A 14,982-nucleotide genomic window follows, 5' to 3' on the forward strand; every position below is an offset into this window, starting at 1 on the left:
GAATGTGCTACAGGCTCTTCAACAACCACTACGTAATTTTCCATCAAAAAGGAGAATTGCGGCCAAATTGCCATCACAGCCGGAGCGATGGGGACGACAGATCACCGCTGGTCCGTGCTCAGAACCCAGAGCTCAGTCCTTTTGGGGCCACAAGTGGTACTGAGGATGAGGAGCGAGCCGGGCGTCCCTCCCGGGGACGGGGAGCAGAGGGCAGAGGCGCTCGGCTGGGAGTGCACCACGGAGCAAAATGACGACCAGCCAAAAAAATTCCCCCTAAGAGGCTTAGAAGAAATCTCAGGGAATCAACTCAGATCTCCATGACAAATAATTAGCAAAATAAAGATAAAATACTCAAACATCTCAGCTTTCCGCTACATTCCAAAGCGGCTTATTTTCTCCTTTAATTTTATTCTGGCTGCATTCAAAACACTTGCTTACGACTTCCAAAAAAGAAGACTGGAATAGGGGGGGGGGGGGGGGGGGGGGTGCGGCAGCAGAGCACTTTGCCCACAAAGGCAGAATTCTGGCAGCGTGGATCCTGCACCCCTGGGCCCCCAGGATGGGGCTGTGCTCACCGAGCAGCCCCTGAGTTTGTAAGCAGCATTTCGCCATTAATATAATTTACAAAATGGTTAAAATCAGAATGTTTTCCCTCCGTGAAAAATAACGCACTTAATGCTTTTCATCTGGCACATAAAATTTACAATACCTCGAGGAACATTTTCTTTGGTTAAATCAGCACGATTGGTGCTTTTTCAGCCTTTCAGTGCACTGCAGCTTTTTATAGTGTTTTTTTGGGGGGTTGTTGTTTTCACCCATTGTAATAAACTTTTCAGAACCAGAAATGATCAACAATAAAAGCATTCCCATGTCCAACAATTTTAACTACTACTTTTAAAGCAATAATAAAAGAAAAAAAAAAGGAGGGGGGGGGTCAGACTCAACGCAACCGTTCCAGCAGCCATCCCCACGCGATTAATACAAGTCCCTGTCTGCAGGGCCCGGCTCCCCGGATCGTTCCCATGCTGCCAGCAGATGTTGGCTGCCTGGGAGCACAGATGAGGCGGTTCATGACTTCTCGGAGGCGGCCGGGTGCCACATCTGCACTTGATGAAGGCGAGCGTAGGAGCGTGGCAGGGAGACGCGGCCAGAGCCAAGTGCAGCAGCCGCTCTGGTTGGGACAGAAGCAGCGGTGAGCTGCCGGCAGCCAGGCCAGGCCGGCTGCACGCTGCACTGCCGGGGCACGGCCGAGCCCAGCAGCCCCAAGTTCACTGCGAGGAAGCGCACAGAGGCAGCAGCCCGCGCCTGACGCTGCGCTCTCGGATCCTCATTAGCTGGGCGGCGATCCAAGTTCATCTGGGCCCCAGAGAAAGGCAGTGCTTGTGTTTAGACCGCACAATACTGACATAACATTAACAGATTTACATATGCAAAACTGTGAAGCAACAGGCATTCCCCCTCAATTGACCCACAGCTTGTAGTGGCTGCCGAGTTATTCCCTGCTTAGGCTCTGTAACCAAGTGGGCGTCATGCGACTACCATCTGGGTACCACTTATTTAAAGCTGGCAGTCTCTCTGTAATAGGCAAGCTGGCAATAAGCAGGAAGGGAATAAATTGCATCATTTAGTTAACATCCACTTGCTTTGCGGCTGTTAAAAACCCATGACTGAATAATAATTTGGTTATTTCTTTTGCCAGACAATGCTGTCAGCCAAATCGTACTACGCATGCTGCAAAACGTCAGCTTGCAAAATTTCCACTTTAAAAATAAATTAAAGAAATTCGGAGTATAATGTGAGCTAAGAAGTTTTTCTAATGCTCGCGATTCAAATGCAATCGGGTTCTAAAAATAAACCTGTGCTGCTGCAGTCACCAGATTCTGCTTTTCCCCAAACCTTAACTCCTGTTTTCATCAGCCACCCACCCTGACCCGTTCCACGTGCCCAACACCGCCGGCCTGGCCAGCAATGAGAGTAACACCTCCTTAGAACCCACCACATTTGGGCTTCTTGCTTGCTTGCTGCCCTCCTCCTTCTCTGCCTTGATTCATCGATTTTATCATTTCCTTCTATCCAACACAATTGCTCTCGCACAAATCAGTATCAAAGAGTATCTGAAATCCTAGACTGCTGGCATACAGTTGGAACATACACTGTTTTTTGGTTCCAATTTGCTAGAAATACAAACAGTCCAGCACACACAGATCTGCACATTTCTCTCTTCAGGACTAAAGGAAAGCCCATGCTGAGTACACTTCTATACTGCACAGATAACAAGGGGTTGCTTTATCCAGAGGGATGAGCTAGAAACAGCACTTGCAGTGGGATCAGCAGTGAGGAAGAGTCACGGGTACCACTGGTGGGTAAGAGGCAGCACTGCCTCCTTTCAAACCAGCCTCGCTCTGCCCTCACCGCGCTTTGAGGGATCTGAGGGGCAGGATGCTGAAATGCAGAATCAGTTCAAGACAAGAGACACTACATGGAAACCCAAGGTCATCACTAACACTCAGTGGGTACCAGGGCCAAACCTGGGCACACGTGGTCCCAAGAGGCAACCTCCTCCACAACCCAGCAGCACCACCTGACAGACCAGGTGCAGCAGGACCCTCCAGGCACTAAACCTCAAAACATCTCCCAAGCCAACACACACAATGACTGTTAGCTTAAAAATAATGACCCATTCACATAGAAAGGGACCCTATTTCCAGCTCTGGCAGCAAGCATGGGACACACGGGCACTGCTCTGCTGGGCTGCCTCCCTGAAACCCTGCGGGGTGATGGGCAATCACAGCAGCATACGGGTGGCTTGGGAACCAGCAATAAAAATGAGATGGGGGGAGAAAAGGGTTTTACACGGCATGATCACACACCAACATGATGGGGCAGCAGTCAGATGGAACAGAAGGAAGAGAAGGAAGGAACAGGAACGGAGAAAAAATGTCAGAGGAAATGCAATGCTAAAGACTGTTTGAGGATGCCAGTGAAGAAGGCTCCAAGAAGGTAAAGCGACGGAGCGCCCCAACCCTTCCTGGCACAAAGAAATGCTGGCTGGGGTATGCAATGTGCTGGCAGTGACTGCTCTGCCGCTCCCTATGCGAGGTTTTGGCCTCAGACACTCTCCGGAGAGGAGACCCACAGCATCCAGCAGCTCCAGCAAGCCATCCTCTGGGGAACGTGCATCCTCTAGAGTGCTCATCTGTCTGGGAGAGGATTTGAAAAGCTCCTTGTACCAAGCCTTGGCACTTTTAATTGCACAGACCACATCCAAGTTCATCAGCCCAGCAACACTGTCACACACGTGGCATGTTACTATATGGTCAATCTCCCTAATTATTCTTGAGTTATTTTTTTCCAGTAGATCTACAAAACATCAGCATAAATCTCTAAACATTAACCAGTCAACAAACTCAGCACAACAGACGTAAGCTTGGCCCTGACAAATAAAAAGACTACGGAAGACGTATTTATTTGTAGAAAATGTCCTTTCCTATAACCATCAAATAGATTACAACTGCAGTCCTTTCCTCGCACTGCACCCTGGCATTCAGTCATTTAACTAGCACACACCACAGTCCTGGATTAATCATAAATAGACTATATTTTTAAGTGCATTAATTATGTAACAGACGCTTCCAGGATTCCAATGGAGGTAATTTTTAAAATCCCAGCACAGTCTCATGAATCCGTGCAGTTTCAAGGTTGCTTTCCATTTCAGCCCAATACCACTCTTATTAAAAACCAGGAGATAATCGCCCACTGCCTAATTTTCATTTTAATCTCACTGCAGACACGCGCTATGCTGTCACCATGGGACACTCTGCCTTCTGACGGAGGAGCCTCCAACACTCAGCCCACCACAGCAGGTTTGCACAACACGAGGGCAAGCTCTCAGCCTTCCTCAGGCTACTCTCTGCCATCTGAAGTCCTACTCACGCACAGGTGCACCCAGCAGGGTGAGCATAAAGGCTGCCCAAGGCTCAGGGCATGCCTCACACACTGGGGGTACCCCAGGAAATGAGCTCTATCACAAAGCATAGCAGCACAGCTCAGGGGCTGCACGCCAAAGCCCCACGGCACCTCCCAGAAACACTCTGGGCCAGCAGCGCTTTGCAGCAGGAACTGCTGTTACAGCTGCACGTTAACTCCTGCTGGCTTCATCTGACAATGGGGGCAAACGGAGCTCACCCATGTGCTGCCACACTTGAGAAAAATGCTTTTTATTGTACTTAGCTCAATGCTAACAAACATGGCATATCCAGATGTGGAGAATAACTGCAGATCCACAATATTTTCCTGCTAGTTACCGGGAAATTTACAGCTTTTACAGCCAGCTGCAGCTGCTAACACTCACAGGCAACCGCACCAACCCAACCAGTGCTGTGGCACTGGAGCAGGAGGCGCTGGCTGCAGCACAAGCAGGGTGGCACGGCACTACAGGCTCCATGGCTTGGGTGAGCAGTTCACTTTTCTCTCCCTCTTTGCACACCAGATCATCACTGGATCAAGCCGTGGATCTTCTCACAGAGCTTCATCTCTGCTTCCTCCTGTGACACTTAATTCATGCTGATGCAGAGGGGCACAGCTCCAGATGCTCATTGTGCATGTGGCTGGGCAAGCCCCTACCCTGGTAGCATCATGCTGACCTGGGCTTTCCTTCCAACAGGCCCCACAACTGCTCCAGATAGGAAAAAACACAGAGGCACTGTAAGCAATTAGGGTTCCAATCAGGTGTGGCTTTGATACTTAAGAATAAAGAATGAAAACCCTATGCAAGGTGAGCATTACTGCCAGGTGTAGCAGCACGTAGAGTTACGCGATCCTGTGCTGGCTGTGCCCAGTGAGGTGGGACTGGGTACTGAAGTCAGGCACGAACCAAGGAGGACAGAATGGTGGATAATAAGATTTTTAGTCACAGTAAGTACTGTTGTTCTGATCCTATTCCTTTCAAAAAAAAAAATAATAAAAGGCAGGGTTAATGCTTCAGTGCCTCACTTTGTAGACTGCACATTCAAATTCCTCCACAAGACCATGCAAAAACAAGTGGTGAAAGGGCCGCCAGCTGCAGAAGGCAGACACCCCAATGTAGCAGCCCCCCCAGCCCACCTGGACCATCCCTGGTGCAGGAGGAACGTGGACATCGCCCTCCTAGAGGCCCCAGCTCGGTGCAAGCCTGCAGTGTCACCTCCCTCCTCAGCCCCGCACAGTCTCCCAGCACCATGGCTGGTTATCAGCCAGGTGATAAGGCCACACGGTACCTGCTTGGCACAGCTCGCACCACTCTCCCAGGGCTCCTCTGGTTTCGCTTCCTGCTAACGTGCACCTGCACCAATCTCAGGAGCCATAACAGCACCAACCGTATTTACAGCTCTGCTCAAACCCCTATGGCAGGGGGCACACCCCACATAGCGTTAATGACTGTGTCGCACACTGAGCACCTGGTGCTTTCAGCAGCCCCATGCACCCGGGGCCAGCACTGAGCATACCCTCATGCCCTACAAACATGAGCACAGGCTGCAGGTCAGACCCCTCCCGGCATAAACCCACAGCAGCACTGAGCTCTGGCCACACACTTTTTTACCAACTTCTGCTCCTTATCCCCAAAGCTGGCCAACAGGCAGGATGCATGGTTTTAGCTGAGTTTTATGCACTCCTTCTACACTGGGAAAGCAGCAGTGCCTTTCCTCGACAAAAACCAAGAGGCTTTCTGAGGAAACAGTTCTGCCTGGTGCATGTCGTGAAGCTGTGAGCAGTCCAAGTCACAGCACACACACGTGGACCTCTGTGATGGGCACAGAGCAACACATGCTCCTCCTCACCAAGCACCACCAGGCAGAGTCGGTACACGGCAGTGATTCAGTGCTGATGAACAGAAACATAGGCATGCACTGCTGTTAAAACTGGGCTGTGTCTGACAGAGGTGTTACTTACACAAGAAAGTTTTCTGCCCTGCATGCGCTTCCCCTTGCAATTCACCTCCAGACCCCAATGCCACCAGGGGCACAGGTATTCAGCTCCTTTTTGGACCTACAAAAAACACTAGCTGAAAGCCTGCAAATTATCTCAACTGATAGACCCCTTCCTTATCCAAAAGAAAGGAATCAGCTGACAAAAAAACATCTTCCAATCAGAATGTAAGCATCTGAGCGTAGCAAGAAGAAAGCATTTGGATAAAGCTCTCACTACAGCAGGACAGCTTTTACCCTCAGACACATCCCATAACTCTGGCTGAAGTTACTCAGAGCCGCCCAAGTTTCTGCAATGAGTCAAACCCGCAGGATTTGCCGCTGCCCTGGTTGAAAAGAGGATGTGAGAGCTGGCACAGAGCCCCACTGGGAGGTGGGAGCTGAGTCCCTGCGCCCCACACAGGGCTGGGGACAGAGCTGGCCGCACCACGAGCTGCTCGCCATGCAGACAGCGTGCAGGCACCTGGGGGATGCTGCAGAGCCCACACGGAGCACACAGTTAGCAACTGCTGCGGTACTGTAACATTTTTCAGCAAAAAAAAAAAAAAAAAGAAAAAAAAGAAAGGTGATGGTAGCTTATCCCAAACAGATCTCCTCTAATTCTCCCCAAGTAACCCGCTGCGTCCTGTGCAAACTAACAAGCACAGCACCGTGGCACAGCCCTCCCGAGCAGCTGCAGGGATGCTCCCCACACAGACACGGCACCACAGGCCGCCACCAGGAGCTCTGCTGAAACAAAGGCATTTCTAGTTTTCCCTTTCAATTACAACAGATTATCATTTCGCTCAGCAATGCCCCTTATTAAATTGAAACTCCCCGCATCAGAATTAAATATGTCCTATCTACTCAAAATGAAGTGTATTATTTATCACTAATATTTAATGACAAAAACCTGATAACTTTCTCCGATTATACCACTGATTTCCTCCAGTCATGCATCATTGGCTCTGCTGGTCATTAGCATTATCACAGTGCATAAACTCTGCCTTATGCAGCAAGTTTGATAACGGGGCCAGAAGCCCACAGCCACCATTCCTCAGTTTGTTCAGATTTACCAGTTTACCTCCCTGGCTGTGCCTCTATCTAGCGGCATCTATCATAAAAACAAACTGCCTCAGTTGTTACCAACTCACTATTGCAAAACTCACAGAGCAAAATAAAGTAAAAAAGAAAATCTCTCCTTAAATCTGTTAAGGTAGATACAGATATAGGCTATGACGTTCTGTATACGCATCCAGACACCTCCCTTTTATGTATTACAATCACGAATGCTCACGGATTTTGTTCCCTGAGCCAAACTGATGCCTTTTCTCTGTTCCCCCCCTTTATTTTTTTTTCATTTATTTTTTAGTTTTTTGAGCTCAGCCCACTCAAGGCAGCTCCTGAGGTTTCAGCAGAGGTATCTGGGTGCAGGGCCACCAAACTGAAGCAAAACGTGGCCGGCACGTAGGACATGTGTGGAAATACACCTACTTATGACATCCACCCGAGGGGAGGAATCACTTACAGAGCTCTGATTAACAGTCTGCGAGATGTTGGCTGACGGAGCCCTGTTGGAGAGGCAGAGCAGTGATGAAAGCAGGAGGTATCGATATTAACACGGTGCGTGCTGCCCTTTGCCAGGCAGAACTCCTACTGCTCATAGGTAGTATCACTTCGGGTTGAGTCCCAGTATCACTAACCACAGGATTAGAGACAGGGGCTATCCCATGAGGAAGGGCAGAGATCTGGCAAAGTTAGTGCTGAATTCTACATTCTCAGTCAAGGCAAAGAGGCAGACTGAGCCCTGGAAGAGCAGCAGGCCGCACAGGATGCAGCACACCGCACAGCTGCTTCCCCACCATCAACCCGAGCATCCCAACACCAAATGGTGACCATATGGTCACTGCACTCCTGCAGCCACCACACACGCACCCCCTCCACCTTTTGACCTCACTGAGTTACAGCCAGCACCAGGACCTGGGGCCACATCCTGCCCCAGAGGGACCACTACTCACCAGATCCGGCCTCGATGTCCCCAAATGCAGCCCAGCCCAGTGGTTGCCCTGCAGTGCCTTGGCACAGATTTGGGAAGAGGGAGGCAGGACTCACACCGCCCGTTCCCATGGGATTTTCTTCCCAGTGCAAGGATGGGAGGTGGGAACTGGGCCGGCTAAGCCGCGCCTGAGCGGCCAACACAAATCCGTCATGAGGTTCATGGGAGATAGAGTTCGTGACTCACTGTCAGCAAGCGTGCTATTACAACATGAAAGCTGCTATTAAAGAAAAAGGAAAAAAGCTAGCGCACGGGTGAATACTTCGGGAAGGTTTTAACTTTGCAATCTCAAATAGACTGCTCACGGAATAAGGTTTGCAGCAGACCTAGCTGACAACAGTCACAGCAGACAGCCTTGCAACTGAAAGGCCATCAGAGCAGCATGCCTGGGCTGCAGGGAAACCCACTCCTGCAGTACTGGAGCCGGTGCAGCCCCCTGTCCGTGTCCAGCCCTGAGCTCACTGCTGGCACCACGGGAAACCTTGCATCCACCACGCTACATGAGGAAGATGCTTCCTGAAACTGACACTGGTTCCTAAAGAAACATCACTTAATTACTTAACCCTTCTTAATGCAATGATGAACACTCCTTCAGCAAACAAGGCAGCAATGATTTAATGTTACACCGCATGTTTCATTACAGAACCGGTAAAACGAATACAGCCCCCCTCTCTCCTGCTGCAACCACTAATTTCTTTATGATCAGTTACATTTCTTGCTTCTGCACCCAGAGCAAGACCCCGGCATACAAAAATCTACACTGGGGTTCTTGCATCGTGAAGCCAAGAGTCAGCTCCAGGCAGGTGCACCCCATGGAGGGGAGCAATGCTGCGATGGAGCCCCAGAAACCCCTTTGGAAGGATGGCGAGGCTCATTCAGGGCTCCAGCACTCGCTGTCATCCCAGCCGTGCTCAGCCATCAATTCCGTGGACAAGGGTTTTGCAGGAAGGGGAATTCTGAATTGATTTTTGTGACCAGCTGTTGAGCTGCTGCTCTGAACACACCGCCAATCCCCCTCACCATTTTATCTTCCTTTATCACAATCTTTTTAATAGAGACATGACATTCTGCCTACTGCTGGGCTCTCTCTATTTATCTCTCTCTTAACAACACTTTGGCATCGCCGGCTCCGCTATCTAAATCAGCACTGGTGCACGTCCGGTCACATAAAACTGGAGAGGGTTTCCCGAGATGCCTCGGGAAGTCTGCCTGCTCCCGCTCGCTGATGTGTTAATGCGCCCGATGCACTAATTAACGAACAAACAGCTCGGGCTGGGAGCTGGGGGAGGAACCAACGCGAAGCCGGCGCAGAGCCCAAGGAAAGACACTTGACCCTAATTGTTAGCAACAAGATGACAGGGCTGAGCGGGAAGTGTGGCTGCAATTGGGATCCAATCTGAAAGGAAATGTCTGGCGAAGAGGGGAAAACCAACGATGCTGTTGGAGGCCCTGCGCTCCCGGTGGGCGCCCAGCTGGCAACGCGCTCCCATCATACTTCTCGCTCCATGCCCACACCCTCGTCCTCTTCCCATGCCCCCAGCCAAAGAGGGGAACGTCCCACGACCTCCATCCAAACCACCTGCAGGAAGGGTGCAAGGAAGGCTCAGGATGCCCAAAGCCCCAACACTGAAGCTGTACCCAGAGCAGAAGCTCCTCGTGCTAAGCACCCTGGGCTGCACACCCGGGCTGGGGATGCACTGTTGCACCAGTGGGAAGAAGCTGCGCAGCAATGCATGCACTGGCAGCTTTGAAAATGCTTTCCATGCACTACAAAAAATTGGGAAAAAGTCCTAAACACTTTCTACCTGGGGAAAAAAAAAAAAAAAATCTGCTAAATCAATGCAACAAACCAAGAAGCTTGGTTTGCAACACAGCCCTCAGCACTGCACTCCAGGTCACTTCACTTGCAGCCAGGAAGAGGGGAGAAAGCTGGCACACAGCTGGCACACTGAGCTGGGAAACACTGCTCAACAGCAGCAGAGAGCGTCCCCAAGAGCACACAGCCGGGCACCAGCCCTGAGCTGACTGATGGAGGAAAGAGGCACTCTGGTGCTAACAGAGCAAATAACGCAGCCAAATAACACATGCTGGCACTCAGAGTGTTTGTAAGACCACTGCAACCCCACTGCAAACTGGGAGGGACAAAGCCCACAGTTAGTTTTACCCCCAGAAACTCCACTACCTGTCAGACGCAAGCAAATATTGGATGATACAAACTCCACCGCAGTGTATCTGTCAAGGTATTTACAGAGCTCAACTGTACTTCTGTTTTTAATTAAATCTTCACACACATACTTTAATGTAATTTAAATAGATTATTAGTTGTCAGAATATAGTATAAATTTTGTTTACGATTTAGTTACTTTAAGTACTGACGTTGAGGAAACTCATTTAACCCCCTGACTGAGTGTCATTGCATGTTGAGATGAGACTCCCAAAGAGCTTCCACTGCCCTTTGCACTCTCGCAATAATCTTAAATTACTACAACTTAATTGCAATTTCAAGGCACTAAAATAGGGATGCTCTAACAACAGCACAGGGAGGGTCAGCGAGAGGAGAAAGATTATTCAGTCCTCCTCAGGTACCAGAGAGGGGAAAAAATGCATTCTGCTCTTCTGCTTTCTCATTTGCCCTAAAACAACGCCTTCATTTTCAGGACGGTGCTGAACAAAAAGTTATCGGGGCTACGTGGGATCATTACCACTCACACACAGCCACTGCACACGTGGATGGAAGAGAGATGAGGTGATGAGAAACAGAGAACCCCTGAGCACATTTGCTGCAGCAGAGCCAGCATTTCCCTGACTCCGCGTAGGTCGCACACTGAAGTCAGAAACGAGCACAAGTTGAAGCACCTCGAGCAACAGATGTCCGAGCTCCCAAAGACAGTACAGCTAACAGTCCCCTTTCAACCCCAGACACGGCTCTTCTTTGTATTAGAGGACTACAGAGCCCCCCCACTTTGGCTCCCCTAACGACCCCAGCTCCCTCTGTCCCATGCACACCATGGCAGCACCTGACATTGGCTGCAGCGGGACCACGGGGCCGTGCTGGGTGAGCTGAGAGCAGTGCCGGCGGGCAGGAGGGCAGCCAGGAGCCACCTGGTGAGGACGTGGCCAACGGGAACGCGAGCCGGATCGTGACTCAAAGCACAGCCAAGCACTTACGCATGTCTCCAAAGGCAAGAAAGTCAAGAACTGTGAGCCCCTCTGTGCCCTCGTGAGCATTTGGTAAAGTTCTGCTGCCAGGACCTCCGCGAACAGCCGCAGACACACTGCTGAGCTCCACCACGCAGCGCTTCTGAACCGCCTTTGGCACACGCTGCCTGGCTCCCAACGCTCCCACCGCAGCACTCATGGGCGCGAGGACGTATTGGGGCCGGGGAGACAGAAACTTGTGGCAAGCTGAGCTGGGACACAGCCCCCGACAGCGGGTCCTGGGGCTGCAGACCCCAATGTGTCCCCAGGCTCTGCAGCTACCCACCACCGAACCCCTGCTACAGCGTAACCCAATTCAGGCACAACTCTGCACCCAGAGCCGTGCCAGGCTGCTGCAGTCCCAATCCTGCCCCCACCCGGGGACTCCCGCTGTGACACCGCTGTGACACCGCCAGCAGGGCAGAAGGCCCGAGCACAGCAGCGAGGAGCCCGGCTACAAGGAATCCCAGCCACAAGGAATCCTGCCCACAAGGAGCCCCGGCTCGCTGCCTCTCCCCCAGCCCTGCCTCAGCCGCAGGAAACATCTCTGCTCGGTGCCTTGAAGTTGCAATTAAATTGTTGTAATTTAAGATTATCATGAGAGCAAAGGGCAGCGGCAGCTCTCCGGCAGACTCCTCTCACCACTTAATGCTGCTCAGTCTGGGGGTTAAATGAGCTTCTTTAGTATAAGTACCTTAAAGCAAGTGAATCGTAAACAAAATTTATACTATTTCCTGACAGCATATAATCTATTTAAATTTATTAAAGCTTCTCTGAGAAAATTTAAGATGACAGAAGTATCATTATGTCCTATAAATAACCGGATGGCCTTGCAGAAATAAGTGTATTTTACATGCATCTCCTACATATGTGTGTGCATACATTATTTCATTCCATAGACGAACACACACCCGAAAGACACTTGTCCAAAGGAATGACATGACCCGGTCCAGCCCTCTCTGTCCATGACCACAAGCACTAAGAACACCGAATGCTGAGCCACACGCCATAAGCCCACCTTTCTACTACCGCCCCTTCTCCCCTCATTTTTACAGTACCGTGAAACAGGAATAATCCTGGAGCTAAGCGCACCGCATCGCGGATGGGAACGCAACGGTAAGCCCTTAAGAAAAGGTGGTCCTTTGCTACAAAGCAGTGCTGCAGCCCATGCCATGCAGCGATGCCCCACGCTCAGCACCCTGCCCGGCGTCCTGCCTGCTCCCAAAGCAGCACCTTGACACTGCAACCGGCTGCGGCATGAAACGTTCACAGCGGTTAAAGAACACCGCGTTACCCCGAGCGGCTTCACAGCATACGTGTGCATGTTTAACACACGCACGTTTTACTGTCTAATTAAAGTATACGCCATAAAAAAAGTACAGGCTCTGTAAGTTACGCAGGATGGTTGTGAAACCTTACCTTATAAAAGCATAAAGTACTTATTGTGTGATCTGCACTGCTAATTAAAGAAGTACTTCTGGGGAAAGGTTTTGGGTTTCTTCATCCTTCTGTGGATGCGCGCTTGGTCTGCGCCCTGCTCACACACACCGGGGTAAAGCCTTCTCCTCCCGCCTGCAATGGCTATTCCCATTGTTTCAGGACACTTAGAACACAAGTACTGAGAACAGGAACGAGACAGGGGCTTGCTGGTGGACTTTGCACTGAGCTGTCTTAACGCAAACACGAAAGCATCAAAAATAACCCCCGCACTGCACTGGTGGCATCTGATTAATGCTCACACCGCAACGCTGATCGAAGCAAACCCAGCGATCGGTTCACACCCATGGCTACGAATTTCACTAAGAAACAAGAGAGCAATGGAACCTTTCTGCTGCAGCCCGACGCCAGGTGACACCTCGCCCTGCACCAGGCACGGCACGCAGCTACAGCAACTGTGCCACCGGGCAGTGCTCGGGGAACGGCGCTGCACCTTCCAACGCTGGGGCTGCAGTCACACGGTGTGCAACGCTTCATCGCCACCCAACCCCTCTGTCACACAGCAGCACCGCGCTCACACGCCGAGAAAAACACGCCCGGGTTTCCTTACAAATCAGAGACGCAGAAATCGGAGCTGAATTCCACAGAACTTTTAGGCTGTTTTGAACACTGCGTTACTGGAAACGCCGCCTTCTCCGCAGCTCCGGGCGGCACAAATCAAACCAAATCCTCCATCGCTCTCCGAGTGTACGCAAGCCTCAAAAAAAAATAAAAATTAAAATAATGTAATAATAATAATAAAACCAGCCCTGCCCATGCACCGACCTAACTTCACAACCAAAGCCGTGAGCAGCAGACAGCCTCGTTGGGAAGGGCAGCGTTATTTCCCTCCACGTTACCCTATGGATTCCCAACAAAGAGCAGCGCTGCTAACGGCCCGGCTGTGCCCCGCTGCAGCGCCCGGCGCTCCCAGCCAGGCGGCTCTGACAACAGCCCAGCAGCAGCTCCGTTTGATCTCTCCTGCCTGCCTTAATCTGGGTTGTCAAGGTTCACTTGTTGGAGGCTGTTTACTTTACTTTTTCAAAAAAAAAAAAAAAAAGTGATTTTTTTTTTCTTTCTGTCTCACATACAATGACTAATCCAGAGACTAAGGGGGAAGAATGCTGCCAATGCGAGACGTTAAAGCTACAATACCTTTTTGCAATGAGATTTTAGCCGGCACCTTTTGAATGGTGACTAGTGAAGAGCTTCCTCCCCCAGCGCCCCGCTCCATTCACTCCGGTGGGGAGACAGCGCAGGGAAGGGATTCGGAGCGGAGGAATGAAGCCGGTAGCCCTGATTTCCCCCTTCTCCCCCAGATTTGGTCGCAAAGACGCACAGCACCTCCTTCCCTGCTTCGGTGCTTTCGGGATCTCTCCAACTTACACGAGCACGGGCTGCTCAGCGCTGACACCAACTGCAGAAATAAGAACCGAGCGCAGCGCCCGCTTCCCTCCGCCTAAATTAAAGCAAATCACAGAGAGCAGCACGAGCGGCAAGTTTCTTCGATGACAGACTCGAAAGTTTGGCTCGGCGAGAGCCCGGCCCCAACGGCACGGCACGGCAGGTAAAGCACCCGCTTGGAAAGCGGCACGGGAAGGACGCAGCTCGGAGAGCGGCGGTGACCCGGAGCTGTCGGTACGGCCGGAGCCGCGCAGACTGAAAATGAAACCTCCAACTTCGGAGCGCGCAACTCGTGCCGCTGCTCCGGGAGAGAAGCGGCGGTGCGGGGCGGTGCGGGGCCCGGGGCGGGGGGGGGGGGGGGGGGGAAGAGGGGGGGAGGAGAGGGGATATTTAAAAAAAAAAAAAAAAAAAAAGCAGTAATCTCACTCGGTTTGATTCAGCCAAAGCGATTAAAATCATGGCATGCGAAGCGGCAGAAGGAAGGCTCGCTACAATCGATGCGCTCCACCGCCCTCTCCGCGCGGGGCCCGCCGATAAGTCATCAATAGTTCCGCGGGGGGTGCGCCCCGCACAGCGCCGAGCCCTCCCGCTGCCCGACCGCGGCTTGGGGCTGTTTTTCCTTTTTTTGGAGGAGGGGGGGGGGAGGTGAACGGGGGGGGGTGAGGGGGGAGGGAGAGGCGCAGATACGCCGCTCGGACGCCGCCTGCAGCGCGCACTGGCGAGGAAGGGCTGCGCGGCGCTGCGCGAGGTGGAACAGCCGCTACTTACCGGGCGTCCCCGGCTCCGCGGCGCTGAGGCTGCGCGGAGGGACGAGAGGGGCAGAGGGATGCGCGCACCGCACCCGCGCAGCGCCGAGTTGCGCTGGGTTGAGGAGGCGCGGGTGTTTATTCAAACAGTTCGTCTCCG

The 14,982-nt window shown here is 51.7% G+C and overlaps 1 protein-coding gene across 24 annotated transcripts in view; it reads right to left on the bottom strand.

Annotated features, from left to right (window-relative positions):
* FOXP1 (forkhead box P1) overlaps positions 1-14,982 on the bottom strand; it is a 343,452-nt gene that overhangs the window by 327,061 nt on the left and 1,409 nt on the right. For 5 of the 24 annotated variants that reach the window (XM_040646279.2, NM_001024827.2, XM_040646267.2 and 2 more), the window contains exon 1: positions 14,845-14,939. The exons of 18 other annotated variants lie outside the window; for them this stretch is intronic. The gene's annotated coding sequence lies outside the window, so the exon portion shown is untranslated. Of the gene's footprint in view, positions 1-13,827; positions 14,239-14,844; positions 14,940-14,982 lie in introns of those variants that run through there. One more of the 24 variants, XM_040646266.2, reaches the window with a different exon arrangement.

Source organism: Gallus gallus, chromosome 12, assembly GCF_016699485.2.
Source record: "Gallus gallus isolate bGalGal1 chromosome 12, bGalGal1.mat.broiler.GRCg7b, whole genome shotgun sequence".
Lineage (NCBI taxonomy): Eukaryota > Metazoa > Chordata > Aves > Galliformes > Phasianidae > Gallus > Gallus gallus.